Below are 15,142 nucleotides of genomic sequence, written 5' to 3' on the forward strand. Positions count from 1 at the left end.
TCTGGAAGCATGAATAGTTTTATTTTACTGTTTCATTTGGCTCTATTTACCTTTATCTTCAGACTTGATTTTTTCTGAAAATAGGGTATGCAAGAAAAAAAAAAACGAATCAGATAACAAGGAATGGGATAGCACGTCGAATTTATAGGTTCAGGCTAACTTGGCTCAGTGATCCACATATCCAAGTGAGCTTAGATCTACAAATTCTACTTACTCTTGCCATTTGAGGGTAAGTCCAGTGTCCCTACTCAAACTCAGTCTGTTCTCATCTGAGAAGAGCGCATGACTCTACTCCTTGTCTGTCCAATGCCTATGCTCTTGGCACCATCGAAAACTGTGCCACTGAATTCAGGTATCAACGGAGCACACCGTACTGGCCGTCTGGCAAAGACACCACCTCCATGCTATCACCGTGCTACTGTGGAGCGTGAGGATGCGTGCCTTGCATTCCTGTTAAACGTGGTTGCAACTGGGCCCACTGTTACACGTAAGTCCATTCTTGCCTGCTGCAGAATATAGCAGTCATCTGCAGATGTAGTAGAACATGGTCCAACCACCAGCTCTCCTTCGGACAGCAGAATGCGCACCATCCACGTGAAACAGTACCGTGGGCAATACGAAACCCCAGGGCTACATGCGGCATATTTCGTCCCTCTTCCAGCTTCCGCTGATTCTTCCTGTCTGAATTCATCCAGATGTTGTCTCCATGTCATCTTATAATGAAGAACATCACCACAGTGCACCATAATTGCTCGCTGATTGACACACATTCTCTTTTCCCGCTCCAACTGCGTCGTGTTGCGGAGCCAATCCCATTTCGCCCTATAGTCACGCGACCCCACACCAGTTTTTGCAAGACTGATAAGCTTCTGGAGACATGTTGCCGCACTTCCATTCATTTCCGCGAAGCTGTTATCATGTTATGTTACTTTATCTATCTCGTCCTCAAGTTCTGCAGAGCAGTGTAAAAAGTAAAACCAGTATTTGTTGAAATTAGAAGCAAAGAAGTCAACAATAATAACGCAAGAGAAATTCCACTACTAAACTCAAGAAGAGATCGGAGGGATGGAAAGAGTATGCTGAAGCCCTCTGCGAGGGAGAGGAACTTTATGATGACGTGACAGAAGATGAAATGAGAGTCACTTTGGAAGGCTTGGGGATCCACTATTGTTGAAATCAGAGACTTGGGGGATACAGTATTTGAATCTAAGAGAGCTTTGGAACATCTGAGATCATCTAACCGGAGGAAATAAATAAATTCCTTTTCTAAACTAACTGGAGGAACTGGTAACCAAACGACTATTCAGATGGGTTTGTTGGATCTATGAGTCTGGAAACCTACCAGCAGACTTTCAGAAAACTGTAATCTGCGCAGTCCCGAGGATAACAAGGACAGATATGTACGAGAACTATCGCACAGTCGGCTACCAGCTCGTACATCTCAGTTGCTGCCAAGCAAAGAAAATTGAGCATTTTCTAAATGACGATCACTTTGGCTTTAGGAAAGGTAAAGGCACCATAGAGGCAGTCCTGATGTCGCTCTTGTTGATGGAAGCAAGCCTGAAGAAAAATCGAGGAACATTCACAGAATTTGTCGCCCTGAAAAATGGTTCACTAGTATAAAACAGTGCAAGAGTTTCGAAAGTCTGAGAAGAATAGGAGTAAGCTATAGGGAAAGACAAGTAATATACAATATGTACAAGAATCAAAGGAAAGCAAGAAGACTGGGGCTCCGATTAAAAAAATGTTTACTCAATCTATACATCGAAGAAGCAATGATGGAAATAAAAGAACGGATCAGAAAATGGATTAAAATTGAAGGTGAACGGGTGTTAGTGATATGATTCGTTGATGACATTGCTACCCTCGGTGAAAGTGAAGAAAACTGGAGGCCTTATTGAATGGAATGCACATTTTAAAGAGCGTATACTGCGGATTGCGTGGAAATCGAAGAAAGACGGAAGCAGTGAGGAGTACCATAAATAAGATTAACGATGAACTTAAAGTCAATATTGGTAACAAGGAAGAAGAAAAAGTGGCGGTATTTTGGTACCTAGGAAACAATATAACACAAGAGGGTCGAAGCGAGGAGGACCTAAAAAGTAGAGTAACACAGGAAAAGAGGGGAATTCCTGGCCAGAAGAAGTTTATAGTATTAAACATTCGCCTTAATTTGAGGATTAAAAATTCTCTAGGGATTGTCTGCTGTGCATCTCCATGTTCAACAACACATGATGAACGGTCTGCTCGGAGACTCTTGCGGGTGCACCAGCATTGTGCTCCTTCAGCAGAGATGCCAGAAATCACTGTCTATTCTACTTTACAGAGAAAAGAAGCCTCCAAACCCCACGTTCTGTGAAGAGTTGTGAACGTCCAGCCATTTAGCGCCTAGTGGTAGTTTCACTGTCCTTCTAGCTCTTTCCGTAGATGTTCACGGCAGTAACACGCTAACATTGAACCAGCTTCGCCATTTTCAAGATACTCGTTCATAGGCTCTACGTACTAATAATCTGCCCTCTGTGAAAGTCGCTTATCTCAACGGATTTTCCCTTCTGCAGCCCACATCTTCGCTAAAAGCGTCACGTGCCCGCAACGTCACCAGGCGGCGCCCATCGTCTCGTTGGGCTGTTGTCATGATGTTTTGTCTTATCAGTGTATCAAACAAATATTTGACAACGCTACCCTGAGAAGAAGAGATTGGCACAGGAAAGGAATTCGTGGCGGGCCGCGTCAATTAGGAAGAAGACTACCAACCGCCGTCTCCTCAAAAAAATATATGCTGACGAATACGGTATCAACTGATATAGAATTTCACTGTTCCTTGAAACTTTAAAGAGGAGTTGGTTTGATATTCTTTTTGAAATTGGTACATATTATTTCAGAAAGGAAAATCTTGTGCCTAATACCGTTTGATCCTTAAGAAATCTGAGTTTTCGATACCCTCAGTATCCATGTGATAATTGGAGCAGAGAAACAGATGATTGTCGGTAGATATTGTGCAATGACTTGAGTCCTCACTGCAGTGGTGGATAATATAGCTTTAGATCATTTGGTCTGTAGGGACTCATTTAGCAAATCTTTTTAGTGACGCTGTTATACGAATTGAATTTTTTCTGCAAGGTTTCTAACTTTTCTTTTTGTTTCGAGCCATTTATACAAAATATAGTTTTGGAAAATGCTGCAGTGATTTGGGTATCTGTGTACTTGTCTCTCAAGAGTCATGTGTTAGTTTAGGGTAAGCAGAGTCAGTTATGAAATGGCTAGTTTCCAGACAAGATTAGGTGTTGTTGATGTTGCTACATAACTTCACTCAGATGGTTTTAGAAATGATTTAATAATATTCAAGCACTGGCAGGCTATTGTATTCTAGAATTTTTATAGGCATATTTGTTTTGTTTCCTCAGTAGTGTTTCGTCTGTTCTTGTGATTCGTAGAAGGCATTACATCCATGAATAGTCAGCCTTCATAGCAGCGGAATCGACCCCTCCGAATAGGAGTCACAGAGTTCAGATAAGTGTTCTGCTCGTCAACGACCAACTTCTTTCCCTTTAATTGACAATATATTACGTATTGATTAAGCCCTCCCTGCTAGCCGTGTGGTCTAACGCACTGCTTCCTGAACGGGAAGTTGTGCCGGTCCCCGGCACAAATCCGTCCGGTGGATTAGTGTCGAGGTCCGGTGTGCCGGCCAGCCTGTGGATGGTTTTTAAGACGGATTTCCATCTGCCTCGGCGAATGTGGGCTGGTTCCCCTTATTCCGCCCCATTTACACTAAGTTGGCGATTGCTGCGTAGTAAACACTGTCTCCATGTACGCATACACTATAATTACTCTACCACGCAAACATTGGGCTTACACTCGTCTGGAATGAGACGTTCCCCAGGGGGGGGGGGGGTGTCCACTGGGGGTCGAACCGCACAATAACCCCCTGGGGGCGGCGGTGGGATGAGAGGACTGCTGTAGCCTTTTGTGGGTTTACGTACCACTGAGGGCTACGGTGAGGACGAAGCCTCTCCGTTGTTTCCAGGTTATAATCAAAGATCCATGAAAATTATGAAAAAAAATTAGAGTTTAACGTCCTGTCAAAGGCGCGTTCGTTAGAGACGATGCACAAGCTCGGATTAGGAAATGATGGGTAAGGAAACTGGGCGCGCCCTTTTCAGAGGAACCACCTCGACATTTTCCTGGAGCAGTTTAGGGAAATCATTGAAAATCTAAATCTGGATGACCGGGCGAGGATTTAAACCGTCGTCCTCCCGATAGCGAGCCGAGTATACGAACCCCTGTGCCACTTCGCACAGTCAACGATCCAATCATATGCTGCCTTTTAATTATGCGATAGTCATAAAGTTTTAATTATCATCTCGAACGAATAAAAATTCTAGCGGCATAATATCGCAGTGCGCCGGTAAAGGAGCTGAATCAAAATGGTGTAGTTTACCAACTACATCTGCACGGAAACAATGGTGCAGCATTCTAAGCGCAGTTGTTTCACGTGGTTCGTTTGCACAGACTCTTCCAGTGTGGCCAAACAAGCCTGAATGACGAAGAAGAAAGTGGCAGAGTATCTCTCTGTGAAGAACCGCGAGTAGCAAGAAAAGAAGAGACCCTGCTGCTCAAAGACGGGTGCATTGCATACCATGGTATAGAAAAAAGTAAAAATCAGTCATGGATGATTTACTTATATTTTCTGTTGTTCTGAACTGTTTAATTAGTTGCTATTTGCACATGAGTGGTCATTAATATAGCACACAATATTTCAACATAATTTCAAATGTGTTAGTATAACTAAGCATTATGGTGTTTAAGAGGCAAAATCTATATAGAATAGCTGCATAAAAATAATAATTTTAAAAAAATTACGCATTACCCCTTGGCCAACTGGCACATACATTGGGAGTGGCTGTCATGGTTTCAGGAAACCCTTCCTCGTCCTCCTCGAGGCTCAGCTCCTCATTCCTTCGGGAAGGTTGTTGTAGGTGGATGTTTTCCGTGGTGCGTCTTGTTGTCATGATTTATGGCCTCTCCTTGGTTATCTCCCTGCCATGTAGGCTTGCAGTCACACGCAGATTTTTTTGCTCTCAGCAGGTTTAGCTTCAGCTTGTGCCAAAGCTCTTCGCTCCTTATTACGGCCGGCCGTTGTGGCCGTGCGGTTCTAGGCGCTTCAGTCTGGAACCGCGTGACCGCTACGGTCGCAGGTTCAAATCCTGCCTCGGGCATGGATGTGTGTGATGTCCTTAGGTTAGTTAGGTTTAAGTAGTTCTACGTTCTTGGAGACTGATGACCATAGATGTTAAGTGTCATAGTGCTCAGAGCCATTTGAACCTTATTACGTTATAAACTGTTGTATTGCCAAAGACGTTTGTATCCTGGTCTGTAACATCTTGTATAACGGAACACTTCCAGACGATGTGGTCTGGGGCGCCGATTGTTCAACATTCAAAAGTGTCTGTTGTGCGCTGCGGTATTTTCAATAAGCAGCTGGAATGTGGACCATGTCGCCATAGGTAGCGTATAACTCCTGGATCTTTCTGTTTATCTTGTGAAGGTACCAGTAAGTTGTCCACCCTGTTTCTATCTTGTCTCATATTTCGTTGAAAGTCGAGATGGTGTAGGTAAAAGCTAACAGTCAGTCATGGATCAGTTTTCAAACTGTCCTGCGAGCAGGTCTGCAGGAGAGCTTCTGTGAAGTTTGGGAAGTAGGAGACGAGGTACTGGAGGAAGTAAAGCTGTGAGGACGGGGCGTGAGTCGTGCTTGGATAGCTCAGATGGTAGAGTACTTTCCCGCGAAGGGCAAAGGTCCCGAGTATGAGTCTCGGCCCGGCTCACAGTTTTAATCTGCCAGGAAGATTCATATCAGCGCACACTCCGCTACAGAGTGAAAATCTCATTCTGGACCCGTAGAGATAATCTTCACAGAGAAAACGCAACGATATCTAAGGTGTACATGGGCAGTTCATTGGTCCTCTTCGATAAAGATCACAATAATAAGAATTCATTGCACAGAATAAAATCATGTAACTAAATGACATCCACAAAACAGATTTCACTTGAAAACGCAAAATGTACTAGACTATAGAGCATCTACCTGATGATCGACAAAAACTTGTATAACATGTATGAAACCTAATGGTCCAAAACTTCAGAACCAAGCAGAAATTCGCAAAGTAAGCAAACCTGTGAGGCCAATCATAATTTAGAGGGATGTACCTTCATATATTCTCATTAGATGTATGTTAATAGTACTCAAACAGCGGCATAAACTACAAAACGATAAAACAGTGAAAAACACAGAAAAACTGCTGAACCACATCAAAGGCATATATAGTCGAGATATACGTAGGTTGGAACTTAAATAGTGGCCTACCTTACCTCCGAGCAAATGGACTCACCCGTCCCACGTCACCGGCGTCACTTGTGAGCGAGTGGTCTAACATAACAGTGTCACTATGTTTTCGAAACAGGAACAACGGAGCTGGATCAAGATTGAATGTCCAAGAGGTCATACAGCACGACAGTGTCATCAAGGTCTTCAAGAGGCGTGCGGGGAATCGGCATTGCCGTACAGAACAGTGGCTCGTTGGGTAAAAGCTTTCAACAAAGGTCGGAAAACTGTGGCAGACATGCATCGGGTAGGTCATCCTACCGTCTCTGAAGAAGAAGAAGTGCATGCTGTTGTCGCGTTAGTGGATAGTGATCGACGCCATACGATTCGTGAGCTCGCCCACGAAAGCGAATTAGCGCATACAACTGTGCTTCGCATCCTGAAGGAACGCATGGGCATGCGAAAAATTGCAACAGTATGAATTTTACATGACTTGACGGAAATGCAGAAATGGATGCGTTACAACGCTGCTCAGACGCACTAGGAGCGCAATGAGCACGAAGGAGAGGCTTTCTTACGCCGTATCGTAACACTGGATGAGACATGGGTAACATCGTACGAGCCAGAACTGAAACGCCAATCCAACAATGGCGTCATTATGCGTCGCCGCCGAAAGTCGAAAGCGCGTCAGAGCGCCAGTATGGTGAAAGTTATGGTGATTCTCGTGTACGACTGTAATAGTGTTATCCTAACGCATTACGTTCCTCCATGGCAGACCGTCAGTGCACAGTATTACTGTTCGTTTTTGGAGCATCACCTGCGACCAGCTTTGCGAAAGAAGAAGCTTAATAAATTTCAAGATATATGCAGAACAATTCTAAGAACTTTTGAAGTAAAAACAAGAAAGAAAGGCCGGCCGGAGTGTCCGAGCGGTTCTAGGCGCTACAGTCTTGAACTGCGCGCCTGCTACGATCGCAGGTTCGAATCCTGCCTCGGGCATGGATGTGTGTGATGTCCTTAGGTTAGTTAGGTTTAAGTAGTTCTAAGTTCTAGGGGACTAATGACCTCAGTAGTTAAGTCCCATAGTGCTCAGAGCCATTTGGACGAAGAAAGAAAACACAGATGAAATTCTATAAGTTTATGAATGTACCTACTCTTGTATATGGTTCAGAATTACGGGCAATGACAAAAAAATGAAAAATCTCACATTACATGCAGCTGAGATGAAGTTCATGAGAAATCTAAGGGGGCTGCAATAAAATGGATGAAGAAGGAGTGAAACAACCGGATCAGATTAAAAAATCTTTTCAGTTAAGGACAAGATAAAATAAAATACAATGATTTTGATCATGTTGATAGAGTGATAGAAAATGATTATATTGATAAAACAGAAAAAATGTGGCCACGCAGAGTGGCCGTGCGGAGTGGCCGCGCGGTTTGAAGCGACACGTCACGGATTGCGTGGCCACTCCTGCCGGAGGTTCGAATCTTCCCTCGGGCATGGGTGTGTGTTGTTCTTAGCATAAGTTAGTTTAAGTAGCGATTAAGTCTAGAGACCGGTGACCTCAGCAGTTTGGTCCCTTAGGAATTCACATACATTTGAAAATTTGAACAAAAGAAGTTAATTATCTACTGGCTGGAAAGACAGGACAAAGTAAACCTCATAAGATTTGAAGGGATAATATAGCCTGGAACAGGTTACCATAAGACCTAATCCTTGGAACAAGATGTTGATGAATTATATAATTAAGATTTTATTTTCTAATATTCGTATTGTCTAACGAAAATGCTACAGCTTTTGTGATGCCCACATTTCTTCTTTCTTCTGTTTTTAGTTCTCTTGTTGAAAGGCCTATATGTTTCCTTTTAATAGCTAAAATGTCCCCTGTCATCAGTCTTAACAGAGAATATTCTGCATTTTTTTCTCTTTATTTTGACGGTTGATGATGAATAGTGTGTGTTAGTCCCGCAACGTAATTCGCAACAGCGATCTAAGATATCAACGTCTGACATCTTGTGGAATACGACAAACGCACGTTTTTATGCACCACTGCTAGTGTATCACCGTCTGTCTCTTTCTGTTTCTAATATCTAACTGGTAGAGACGCTTTAGCAAAGCGACGATTTTCTTTAGAAAGCTAGAACGTCACCTCACAGCAGTTTCGTGGTAAAGCATCTTTCTCTTCACGGGTCATGTAATGCGATGCCACTGGAACTTCCAGCTGTTTGCACATACTCCATTGCTGTATGTGGGAGGCCATTCATTTGAAATCTATTGGACGAAGAGGACGCAGCAAACATAAAATGGAATTAACAACAGACTGCTGCAGCTTTAGTAACCTGTTTCCATCATGTTTCTTCTACAGGGTGTTTCAAAAATGACCGGTATATTTGAAACGGCAATAAAAACTAAACGAGCAGCGATAGAAATACACCGTTTGTTGCAATATGCTTGGGACAACAGTACATTTTCAGGCGGACAAACTTTCGAAATTACAGTAGTTACAATTTTCAGCAACAGATGGCGCTGCAAGTGATGCGAAAGATATAGAAGACAACGCAGTCTGTGGGTGCGCCATTCTGTACGTCGTCTTTCTGCTGTAAGCGTGTGCTGTTCACAACGTGCAAGTGTGCTGTAGACAACATGGTTTATTCCTTAGAACAGAGGATTTTTCTGGTGTTGGAATTCCACCGCCTAGAACACAGTGTTGTTGCAACAAGACGAAGTTTTCAACGGAGGTTTAATGTAACCAAAGGACCGAAAAGCGATACAATAAAGGATCTGTTTGAAAAATTTCAACGGACTGGGAACGTGACGGATGAACGTGCTGGAAAGGTAGGGCGACCGTGTACGGCAACCACAGAGGGCAACGCGCAGCTAGTGCAGCGGGTGATCCGACAGTGGTCTCGGGTTTCCGTTCGCCGTGTTGCAGCTGGCCCATTTTTCAGATCCGAAACGATTACTGCATCACGCTATCTGGACATTCTTCGTGAATTTGTGGCGGTACAAACTGCCTTAGACGACACTGCGAACACCTCATGATTTATGCAAGATGGTGCCCGGCCACATCGCAAGGCCGACGTCTTTAATTTCCTGAATGAATATTTCGATGATCGTGTGATTGCCTTGGTCTATCCGAAACATACAGGAGGCGGCGTGGATTGGCCTCCCTATTCGCCAGACATGAACCCCTGTGACTTCTTTCTGTGGGGACACTTGAAAGACCAGGTGTACCGCCAGAATCCAGAAACAATTGAACAGCTGAAGCAGTACATCTTATCTGCATGTGAAGCCATTCCGCCAGACACGTTGTCAAAGGTTTCGGGTAATTTCATTCAGAGACTACGCCATATTATTGCTACGCATGGTGGATATATGGAAAATATCGTACTATAGAGTTTCCCAGACCGCAGCCCCATCTGTTGTTGAAAATTGTAACTACTGTAATTTCGAAAGTTTGTCTGCCTGAAAATGTACTGTTGTCCCAAGCATATTGCAACAAACGGTGTATTTCTATCGCTGCTCGTTTAGTTTTTATTGCCGTTTCAAATATACCGGTCATTTTTGAAACACCCTGTATGTTCTTCACGGAGTATAAGTGTAGCACCAGTTAATGAGTTACTTAATTTCATTCCCGCGATGTAACTATGTAATTTATAATTTTTAGAAAAATCTCCTCTCACAGCGTTTTCTGACCGATGTGCTTGAAGAATAAGTGCAATTTCATGTTCATAGATTCGTAGGAAGTAGTTTCTATTGCCAGTCCGGACGAGAGATGAGTTGCCCAGTCGACATGGGAAGTTCAGTCCACATGTGCAGGACATTACGATTTCAATGTTCTTGATTCGCACTGACTCTTCCTACATGGTCAGTCTTGCTCAAAATACCATAATACAGTGCTTGCTTTCTGTATCCTTATATTCGACTTTGTTCCTTGTGTTTTCGTAGACATTACGGTCTCTACAAAGGCATTTAATGCATGTGGCAAGCAGAGTACGAAGATTCATTGTGAAAGTCCATGTGATCCTTCAGTTCTGTTACGTAAATAGCGTTGAGTGCATAGTTTTGTATTCGATTACCGTAAGACTTGTGCTGTTTACCACTAAAACTGGCCTCTTTGCTACTTTATGTTCAGTCTGTGAATTGTATGGAATCTTACTAACAAATTTTTGAATGTGTGCACACATTAGAAAAAAATAATGGATTTCGATTCTGATTTTACATTATCGTCACAGTCCTCTGTCTTTCTCAATTTCGAAAGATTCTCGTTTCCTTATTGTGAAAAATTCTGATTTTATATACACTCAAATATATGTTACATTCATTGTAAAAGTGTTTTCATTTTTTAGATAAGTACACTGCATATTTGTGGAGCCACCGCTAGCGATCACACTGGAAGAAAGATCAAAATTATGAAACACTCATTATTTACTGTGTATCCGCTTTGCAAACGAGTATAATTACAAGGTCTCTCATGTACAAGTTTTATTGAAGGGTGATAAATAAAAAAAAGAGTCAGATCGAAAATATTTCACATTCAAAATTTCCAGGGAGCTATGATCGCTTTCAAAATGTATATAAATTGTGGAACAAGATATGTGTTACAGGTCAATAACAATGCTTCACAAGAAAGTGAACAGTCTCTTGCAGACAAATAAAGAGACCTTTTTTAGTCACGCAAATGAATCTCTCTGTACTATTATTTGTACGTGTCACATTATACCTCAACTGACCTAGATACAAATAGAGTGAGATATAGTGATTGCAACGCTCTTTGTACGAATTCAGAAATGAAATATCGTAACGATTGCAGAAATTAGACTGAATGATCACAATTCGGAGCATAAGCCGCCGTCTACTGTGGAGTTTAAGTCTTACAAAGAAAAATCTTTGGAGTGGAGTAGCAAACCTCGTGGTGACAGTCACGCGGTTATATGTGGACTTGCGGCCTGATTTGTTCCCCGCATCATATCTCGATGTGAAGTCATTACGTCAGGAATTGTTTTCATTCGGTCGTGCTCAACATAAATTACCTAGGTGTAAAGTATTAAAGCCTATCTTCGAATATTGGAGTTACGAAACATGTGAGATTGTGGTCATACTCGTTTCAAAGTATGCTTACAATCGAAAGGTACATGTTATTAACATATTTAATTGCCTTATTTCAAATGAAATTTGCCTGGTTATCTATTCTATCGTCATCTGTTGGGCTACTGCATAGCAATACTGCACATGGTAAAATCTATATGGATGCAGACTTTTCCAGGTAAAGGCATTTCAGGGAGCTGGAGAGCTTTGTATTGTGGAGAAGAGACTGGCACTGAAGACTGACAGGTTAGAGGTGCTTACAGTTTAAGTTTCCCAAGCACGATACGCAAAAGTAACCGAACAGAAAGTTGTGAATATTGGCATGAAGTAATCTCCGTCAAGCACTGTACAGTGACTTGAGGAGTGCATATCGAAGGTGTGTCTCCTCAGGTGGTCACAAAAAGTCGCCGCACGTCCGTGGCATCGCCTTGCTCTTCAACATCCACGTACTCTCACGTCCAGCCAGCTCTTACCCGTTCACCAATCACCTGGCCTGTTCGATCGGCCACCAGTGGCCTTCGTGATAGACGCTTCTCTTCTCATTGTCAGTTTCACTCTTGTAGAAGAAATGCCGTTTTATTCCTCCAGTCACATTTCCTGATATAGCCACAAGATATATTGGATCGCATAGTATGCCCATGACTAAGTCCAGTGTGGTGTCCAATTCTTGACGTGGAGGCATGGACGTGTTGGGGGGGGGGGGGGGGAGTTGGAGCACAGACCAGTCTTGTTGAATTTCATGTCTGCCAGTTATTTCTTTATGGAGGACAACACATGTAGAGCACTCAGCAATTTTATGTCTTTATTATCCTATGTTGATAGACAGTAATGATTGTTTACACTTCGGAAACAATTTGAGGAACATCATTTTCAACATCACAGTACTACCACTCATGGAACAAACAACATACCAAGTCGTTAAGCGACTTGACGGAAGTAAGTCGAATAGCCGAGAGTAAACCTCAATAATAATGTAAACGAACCGCTCTGGTACAAATAATTTTTGGAACCCCCGCCCCCCTCCGCCCAGAAGTTCGACAAACTCTCCAGGAGATATTAAAGAAATATTTTTGTATCTCTCTCTCTCTCTCTCTCATTGTGTGTGTGTGTGTGTGTGTGTGTGTGTGTGTGTGTGTGTGTGTGTACGTGGGTCCGGAATCGTTTTATTTCCTTGCTAGAACTCAGTTTCTACAATTCTTCAGCACATTAGTCGTGGGAAGCACACAGGACATGAACTTATGAGCGCAGTACAAAACATACATTCATATTGAAAATGCCCGCTTCCTCCCCCCACCCAACCCCACCCCCAACACTGGTCGCAAATGTCAGTCTTAAACGTCCCATGCTCCCTAAGGCCACTATCAGTCACATCAAATGTACTCCTGTTAGGACACTGTCTTCTCGGTAACTCTCCCAATACAAACGTTGAGTGCACGGTTATTACTACCTGCTAATCCCTACAACAAACTGGCCTCTGCCAATTCAGCATCTCAGTTCCATTGGTTCCATTGCACTGTACCGAAAACCAAGACCGTGAGAACCTAAACAGCTGATGACACATACCTGATGCCATTAGTGGTGAAGCTAAAAATTACAAGTTACTGAACAGTCTACCAAAACGTAAACAAGAGGAAATTTTGAACATTTCATTAGAAAATGCTTCATGTGATGTTGGTAAGGTCTGTTTCTGTGGGTTTCCCACGTTTAATGTGTTTCTAAAGAAAAGAAGAAAATGAGTTTGGTAAAAAACTTTCTAATCTAAGATCGTATAAACATTTTTTTTTTTTTTCATTTTAACAACCTGTTTCGAGAAACGTTGTTGGCAAAAGCATGTTCAGTATGAGTAGAAACCTCATGTCAAATTGTCATGTTAGCGGATAAAATGAAGCACATTATACAGGATGAGAATATTTAAGAAAATTAGCTCTTAAATGGAATTAAATCGCTTACGGACCCATGACAATATAATGAATTTATCCTTCTATGTGTGAGGAATGTTTCCCGAAATTTTATGCTGTCTCTACTAATTCTTCTGCTGTCTTGCCTCATCGATTGCAATGTAGTTTCATTTCAAAAAGTTTGACACTAAATATATTTCTGTTTTCATTTGGTCCACGAAAGCAGTAAGCTGTTTCTTCAAAGAGACAATTCTACAGAATCAATATGTTAGTACGATCCATTTCCTTGCTCTTCGCTTACATCCGCACAAGAATACTGGAAAGATTAAATTTTCTGTCACTCTCATGTTGGTTAATAATGAAAGTTTCCTTTCTACTAACAACTTACTTAATTTAGGTGGCCGTGCGGGATTAGCCGAGCGGTCTTAGGCGTTGCAGTCATGGACTGTGCGGCTGGTCCCGGCGGAGGTTCGAGTCCTCCCTCGGACATGGGTGTGTGTGTGTTTGTCCTTAGGATAATTTAGTTTAAGTAGTGTGTAAGCTTAGGGACTGGTGACCTTAGCAGTTAAGTCCCATAAGATTTCACACACATTTGAACGTTTAATTTCGGTGCCGCAGCCTTTCCTTGATTGTATCCTTCTTTTGGTTTTCGCAATATATAAACTGCTTTTTTATGCAAATGATACTTCCATTATGGAATTGCAAACAACTTAATTGGAAGAATTCTTGAATGGCCGTGGTGTCAGAGTATGATACTGCATCAGATAAGTGCTTGTAATTTGCACGGGAACGTCCGAATGTTAATGACATCGTGGAGTATCCTTCAGATAAAATCTACAAGGGAAGACATGAAGAGGGAACCATCATTATTCGCTCATTGTCTACTGGATCGAACGGTGAATGAAGATATAAAGTGAAGAAAGTTTTAAATGCACCAGTGTGTTGGGTAGTATGAATGTCGTACGGATCCCATTTTTCCATATGTACATTACTTATCTCTAAATCTGAACTTCATCGTTTGTCGACACAGATACAGAAATTCACTTGTTAGCGTATTGGCCGTGTTCACAAGCATTTTTTCTCCTTCCCGAGGTTTCGCCAGTACGAGCGCCTAGCTTTTTCCTAGTACTGATGGCTCTGCTCGTCGACATCGCAATTTGTATTTACATTTTCGCGCCACAACGTGTTTCGCCGGTTTTCCGTATCTGATTGGCTGACTGTCACCCTGTTTGATTGACTCGGTTCAGCGCTGTCAATTTCCACTTTGCATTTCAGTTTAGTGGAAGTTTATTTCGTCATTGGTGGAATCTGCATGTAGTTATTTCATAGTGTTGACATTTTCTTGTTAAAGCAAGTGTTGTGTTAAATGTATAACAATGGTTCCTCTAGTTCGACGTGTGGAAGTAGAAACATTAGTGCACGATGGCTGATATGCCGGGGAATCAACTACCAGGCGGTTTCCATGAACGACAGGTTGCGGAATCCTCATTATTTTTATCACACATGTTGATTACTGAAAAGAAACACATCGTCAGAGGCTTGTAGGTTTACTCTGTACACTTATCTTTGTCTTTGTTTTCCTACATTGGATAGGCTGTGTTTACTGGGCCCAATCAGCCAGGATACGTTTCGTAACAAACTTTCACTAGTTCATAAGATGACATAAGAAGATGCTGCCGACTAATGAAACGCAAACTGTGCCATTTAACACACGTTTCATTTACCATCCTCGCGTTTGCGCACAATATTCATAAAGCGCGGGAGATTACTGGAGATTACGCCTACCCGGCGCTGCGGTAGTCCCGCGCCTGCTTTGCTGACTTACAGACG

The sequence above is a fragment of the Schistocerca cancellata genome, chromosome 6 (assembly GCF_023864275.1).
Source record: "Schistocerca cancellata isolate TAMUIC-IGC-003103 chromosome 6, iqSchCanc2.1, whole genome shotgun sequence".
Taxonomy (NCBI): Eukaryota; Metazoa; Arthropoda; class Insecta; order Orthoptera; family Acrididae; genus Schistocerca; species Schistocerca cancellata.